Source organism: Nesoenas mayeri (assembly GCF_963082525.1).
Source record: "Nesoenas mayeri genome assembly, chromosome: Z".
NCBI lineage: Eukaryota > Metazoa > Chordata > Aves > Columbiformes > Columbidae > Nesoenas > Nesoenas mayeri.
In genome coordinates, this window is record NC_137542.1 from 33,741,880 (window position 1) to 33,749,443 (window position 7,564).

A 7,564-nucleotide genomic window follows, 5' to 3' on the forward strand; every position below is an offset into this window, starting at 1 on the left:
GCCTTAGGGTGGTCTTTGGAGTTGCTTTTCCAAGCTGGTGTAAAAGTAAACTAAAAGGAAATAGCTTTTTTTTTTTTTTTTTTTTTTTTTTTAAATCTGGGTAGAACTGCATTTTGATGAAACTCCATGGATTGGGTTGCAACTGGCCATTTCGATCTATTTACTTTGTGGTTCATATTTTCATGTAAAGGACTTAAGGTAAACTTTTATCATCAGTTGTATCTTCTATTATCAAGATCTCCATACTGATGTCCGTTTTGGTCATTTATTACATTTTGAAACTCAACAGTTATATCCATGAGAAACACATTAGCTGATCCTGTGATCCTGTTGCCCATTTTTTCCAGTAAATATTTCTGCTGACCTACATGGAAATATATATTACAACATGAGATATTTTCAGGAAATAACTTCTATTAGAGATGCATTACAACTCCACAGTAAAAAGAACGATCTTAATTTTTTTTTGTTAAGTGTTTGTTTATTTGGTTTTTTTTGTTTGTTTGGTGGTGGTTGTTGTTTGTTTGTTTGTTTTCCCAAAAATGTACTTGTTCAGCTACCTGGAAGACTGACTGAACCTGAAGTGGGGTCCTGGTCAGATTCCACAAAAGGGGGTCTTCCTAGTATACATTCTTTGTACATTATATTTCAGACTTTTCAGAAATCTCTCAGTCAAGGACAATAGGACAACCAGCTTTTTTGATCCCTATACAGTTACTATTTACTTATGTCCCTGAGTACATGAATTCATTTAACATACCTGATACCATACTATACCATACCATCACTGTAAAGCTACCACATTGCTTGCAAAATCTTCTGTGCTTTTTAAAGGAAATATAAACCATATTACTCTTAAAACTTGTGAAAGAGGCTATATAATGCTAGGAGCTGCCAGAAGCATAGATGGGTTTTTCAGTTCAAGAAGAGAACAAGGATTCACAGAATATCTGTTTTTGTTTTTTCTTTTGGGGAGTTTAAAATACATAAACACATAAAGGACCTGAAACAGATCCAAGTGATGGATACATTGCTATTAGCTCAACTGGTTTTCCAAGACTATGGCTTTTCAAGAAATTGGGAAAAAAAAATAAAAGGCAAACAACAAAGCAAACAAACACAATACAAAGCAAAAATCAACAACAAAACACACACAAAACCCCCCACTAAACAAGCAAAACCCACCACCACCAAAACACATGGTGCTCAGTTACTGAACGTTAATGCATACTGGCCATCTCACTGTAAGACCCTAGCAGAATAAAGGCACGCCATGGATTTTATAAGGTGGTATGAAAGAAGTGAGAATCACAGATAGGAGCACAATGTCAACTTCTGGGAGGTATCTTGAAGAAAAGACTGCAGTCTGCAGCCTCAGGCAGACACCGCGAACTGATAGTTATCCCACTGCAGAAAAAAACAAACTTCACTAGCAAGGAAGACAAAAATCCAAGATGGAATAGTCTTAAACCCACTTATTACTTGCAAGGAAATCACATCAACAAAGACAATTCGGATATAAGTAACCAAACTACAAAGAGCATCAGGTTGGGGCTTTATTGATTCAAGCTACATAAATGCTAACCACTCCTTTTCCATTTCTCACAAATGTTTCTCCCTCTTTCTTTGGGCTTCTGGAGTGTACATACATATCTGTTCTTTTTTAAAAAATACACGAAGAGGCCATCTAAATACCTGAAGGATAGCTTCAGACTTCTAAAATAAAAGCAAGATTGTAAATAAAATGCCACAACTTAATTAAAAGACAAATCAAGAAAGAGTCATACAAAGTATGATTCTGGCATTTTTTGTCTTCCCTTCCAGAAGGCTGGATGTGAGGCATTACATGGTACAGAACATGGGCAGCTTAGTCTGAGGATGAAGAACTTCACCTGTGAGAAGGCTCTCGAATGTTAAATGCTTTTGCTCTAAGCAAGACTAGGATGGGTTTTTCTGATCTTCTGAATTACTTTCATGGCACATTATTAATTCCTACAGAAATCAAAATACTCTAAATATTGTGAGAATCTGAACAACTAAATGGTTGGAGTAGAACTTTTTCCCTTATTAAGTACGGCAAGTGCTTAATTTAGTGCACATAAGTAATTGTGAAGGTGCAAATACAGATATGCTAACAGTTTTGTCAAACTGTCCTGTGGTTCACCAGAGTCAATAAACAGAAAACTGCTTTGGCCATGTGTTAACAAGAAGATGCAACAACCATTTTACTAGAAAGGCGGAGCCCACTTTGATCATATGGGCTCCTTTATTTTACAGAATAAACTTAATTTCCTTTCATACCAGAAGCTGAAGAAGAAAAAGAAAATGAAAACACACACACAAAAGCACTAAACCATTTTCACAGTCAAAATCTGAAAAGAAAATTCTGTTTAAATCTTTTCAGGATTTAAGAGGAACACGGAAAAGCATAGTAGTCTGCTACTTGGTTCTCATACTGTATGTTCGCATGAAACAAGCCAAGTCATCCACCTCACTGACACAACCCAACCTCTCAATGCCCTTCTACACAGACATACATGTTCAAGAGGCAAGTGGGCTGGCCCAAACTAGGAAAACAGATACCAGAGCCAAGAAACTTGGCTTTTGTACCTTACTCCTTACCACTCCCCATATGGCATAATGCAACTGAAAGAAGTAGGTCTGGGGTTTCTAATTTCAAACCAAGAGTATGTTGTTAATTACCTCAAGAAATCCAGTTCCTGTGAGTTCAGAGAAGGGCACACCCCCATGTACATGGACTTGGGAGAAGAAGATGTCAGTAGGTGGTGCTGAAGAGCACAGCAGCACTCTGCCTGTGTACTCCAGAAACAACCTAATTCCTTCTCATACATTGCAAATAACATCTTCTAGGAGCTCTTTCCACAAAGGATGCATTACCAGCCTCACCCTGAAAGGAAAAGAGGGAGGAGCAGGCTCCTCAGCCTGGCATAACCCTAGCAAAGATCTCTTCCTTGCCGGGAAAAGTCAGAGCTGTTTTAAAGGGGGTCATGCCAGTAGCAAATCAGATATGACAAACTCAGCCACATACTCTGCTACACCATGAAGTAGGAAAGAGCAAAACTGGGACTGAAGACAGAAGAGATTATCTCCTGATGGCCATCTGCCCTTAAATGAACCCTGAAACAGACTTGTTCAGGCTGTTGTGCCTTTAAAAGCAGTCTTGCCATTGGCCCTGAAGTACCTGCTCCATTCCGTGGTCACTTACAGTGCTGTAGCTGGTGAGTTGCAAGCATGCTTTACAGAGGACCAATGCTACTTTGCAAGGAGCATGGTGTTCTTACAGAGGCTAAATACAGCTTATAAACTGGTGACAGCTAAACCATGCTAAACCATGGGAACACATGAATTGCTGGATTATTTTAGGGATCGCAGAATTTTAATCTTAGAGATCTGAGATTAGACCAGCCAACACAGCTGGTTTAAAACACAAGCAGGCACTCTCAGTGTAGTCACAGAGGTGGAAAACAAGTCACTAGCACTCAGAAACCACAAATCCCAATGGCAAAAACTCTGCTTTGGGACTTCTATTGAAAAATGTCTTCAGGAAAGCAAAATAAAGACAGATTATCACCATCTTGAAAGATGGATGTGAAAAGATGCTTTGCTGGACCCATGTTCCTCCTTTAAGTGCAGAGACTGGACCTATGTCATAACAATGGTGACAAAGACTGAACTTGGCTGGTGAGAAGAGTAATCTTTCAGCCAGAGATCATATCCGTAATACAGTGTGCAGTTTGGTAGACATTCAAGGCTTAGGAGTAAGAGAAATCCACAGGGCAGTCAGGGACAAGGGAAATGTTTCGTGGCCCAGATCCAAGTGAACCAAAGCCCACTGCCTGCCTTTCGCAACCAGTAGAAGCTCAGCTTAGCAAGGACCCTGGGGATGATGCAACCCTCTCACTCAGTCCCTCCAGAAATCTTACATGCTCCACAGGTACTCTTTTAAAGGGTTAATTCCATGCACAGCACATGTGGAGAAGACAAAAAGGGCATTCAGATGAATGGGTTTAACCCCATAAAACCAAAGCACCAGAAGTCATGATCTGTACCACCAAACAAAGCTGAATGGAACAGCTCATCACTTCATGCAGACCCAAACCCACGTCATGCACAACTCTAATTATAAAGCAGGATCCATGGCTGGAACCCTACTGGAGGACAAGAAAACACTGATTAACAAAATCTAAGATTGTTCTCCTGTCCCAATCTACTCCTTAGAAACACTCTTTTGAGGAGTTCCACTGACATTCTAGCTATTTTAACACTGCCTTTGTCTCCAGCTATCCCTCCCCTTCCCCCAAGCTTCCTGCTATATTTGACATTTGCTGGGCAGCAAGCAGAAGCCTCTCTGTCAGCCAGTTCATTTCCTCAGGTAATACAAATCCATCACTGACCCATTTACAATTCCAGACAGAATACACAGTTTTATTTGTCCACTGACTCACTTGAAGTACGGCAGCCAGCATCTCTGCCCCAGGTAGTATAATAGAATATATACTTTTCCAGTGTTTGACAGATCTCAAACTATTGGTTACCACTAGGCTGCCACCCTTCTTCCTGCTACCCCTCCCAAAATATCTTTTCCAACTGTGCAAGTGAGGGACCTTTGTCTTTTTGGGATGGTGGCAGCAAGATGCTGGTCTTATCACTGACAGCTGACAAGTGGTACTGTTGGAAAAGAGGAACAACAAGTTGCAGCTAACATTTATGTTGTCCAAAACACATATTCCATTGGATTCCATGTTGCAATGGACTATATGTACACTGGAATGCAATATCCTGAGTCCAAATGAGAACCTTGCTTCTTTTACTCCTCCTTCAATCTCCATCTGTATCCACTTGCTCCCTCCAGGAAACAAGGTTTTGCAGTTGGGTGTAATATGTAAAGCTCAAGTACAAAGTATTTAAAATATCTCAGTCACCATCATTTATGTGATACACAGCTAGCAGACAGTCCTTAGGAGACATTAAGTAGAACATCGGCCTCACTTCCATCCCTGGAAAGGTGATGGAACAGCTCATTCTGGACATCATCTCCAAGCATGTGCAGCAAAAGAGGGTTATCAGGAGTAGTCAACATGGGTTGAGCAAAGGGAAATCACGTTTGACCAAACTGATAGCCTTCTATGATGGTATGAATGGCTGGGTAGATGGAAGAGCAGTGGATGTTTTCCACCTGGACTTCTGCAAGGCTTTTGACACTGTCTCTTACAACATCCTTATAGGCAAGCTCAGGAAGTGTGGGCTGGATGAATGCAAGGTGAGATGGATCATGAACTGGCTGGATAGCAGACCTCAGAGGGTTGTGATCGATGGCGCAGAGTCTGGTTGGAGGCCTGTAGTTAGTGCAGTTCCTCAGTATTCCGTCCAGTTCTGTGCAACCTATTCAGCAGTGACCTGGATGAAGAGACTGAGTTGCACCCTCAGCACGTTTGCTGCTGATACCAAACTGGGAGGAAGGGCTGATACACCAGAAGGCTGTCAGCAAGACCTGGACAGGCTGGAGGACTGGGCAGAGAAGAACCTGATGAAGTTCAACAAGGGCAAGTGTGGGGTCCTGCACCTGGGGAGGAATAGCGCCAGGCACCAGTACAGGTTGGGGGATGGCCTGCTGGAAAGCAGCATTGCAGAGGAGGACCTGGGAGTTCTGTCTGACAACAGGTTGACCATGAGTCAACAATGTGCCCTTGTGGCCAAGAAGACCAATGGTATTCTGGGGTGCATTAGGAAAAGTGTGACCAGCACGTTGAGGGAGGTTATCCTCCCCCTCTATTCTGCTCTGGTGAGGCCACATCTGGAGTACTGCTTCCAGTTCTGGCTCCCCAGCCTAAGAAGGACAAGGAATTACTGGAGGGAGTCCAATGGTGGGTTACAAAGATGATTAGGTGCCCAGGGCACCTTTCTTATGAGGAGAGACTGAGAGAGATGGGTTTGTTCAGCCTGGAGAAGGCTGCAAGGAGACCTTATCAATGCTTATAAATATCTCAAGGGTAGGGGTCAAGAGGATGGGACCAGACTCCTTTCAGTGGTGCCCAACAATAGGATGAGAGGCAGTGAGCACAGACTGAAGCACAGGAGGTTCTATCTGAATGAGAAGAGAAACTTCTTTACCTTGGCTGTGAAGAGAAACTTCTTTACCTTGAATGTGACAGAGCACTGGAACAGGCTGCCCAGAGAGATTGTGGAGTCTCCTTCTCCGGAGACATTCAAAACCCACCTGGATACATTCCTGTGTGATCTGCTCTGGGTGAACCTGCTTTAGCAGGTGGGCTGGACTAGATGATCTCCAGATGTCCCTTCCAACCCCAACCATTCTGTGATTCTGTGATCTACCATGCACTTCAAGAGTAGGGAGGGGGAAAAGAATTCAGGATGATCCTTGGATTATGGATCTATGAATATGAATATCTATATGAATATCTATCTATGAATAATCCGAGGTTAAGGGAAGTTCTCCAGCCAGAAAATGTTTGGATCAAAGAAGCATTAGAAAGTATTACATTAAAACCAGGAAAAATCTGCTATTCCCTGTCTATAAGAGAAATACACATTGTTATACAGGTAATCATTAAGAAAAATCTCCCTATCAGAAAAAAAAAAAAAAAAAGAAAAAGAAAGAAAAGAAAAGAAAACAAAACAAAACAAAAACACGAACCCCAAAACAAACCCACAAAATATACACCACCACAACCTCTCGTTATCCTTATTTCTCATCTTTCCAATAATATACAGTCATTTCCCCTGATGACTCTGAACGTACTAAAATTAAGGAGAAAAGTATTATTAAAGCTGAGTGGTATTCCTCCTAAGAAATAACCAAACAGGAAATGGATCATAAAGAAGAAAAAACAACTAAGACTTTCTTTGTAATAAGGCCCATGGCTAAGAGCGGCTGTGATTATAACCAACTGTGTCCTTCAAAAACTACAATCCTTGCAAGTACGTAGACATTACAGAACTATTGAAGCTTTTTTCTCTTCTGCAAATCCATTAAACAAGAACTTGGTTTCTTTCTGCTGTTGCAAATGCTTTACATTTAACTATTTAACAATGAAAAAAATCAAGCACTTTAAATAACAAGGTAACAAAATCCAATTTTAGAACAAAACAATCAGTTCCCATTGTCATAAGATAACTTTCACTTTGAAGAAAGTTGAACCATTCTTGCTTTAGCCTAAAGGTAAAGGGTGAAACTTGATAAAAGAGAAACTAGTTGCCAAAACTTTATCCCAGAGTTTGTAAACAATTTGCAAACTACATATGAAGAAAACAATGTCTCTGCTCCTAAAGGAAGTTCAGATTAAGACCAGTTAATCAAAATAAAAGGTATCTCTTTGGAAAAAAAAAAAAAAGGCAAGACCATGAGCACGATATTCTTGTATTTCCCAGTCACCCACTCCTTCTCATTAACCCAGTGAATTAAACTATCAATCTATCATAATTTACAGGTAGTTTAATGATTTTAACTACCTCAGGTCATGACCAATTTGAAACCTGGCCATCTTGTTTTATTCAAACAATCTGAAAGAAAATGGTGTATCTT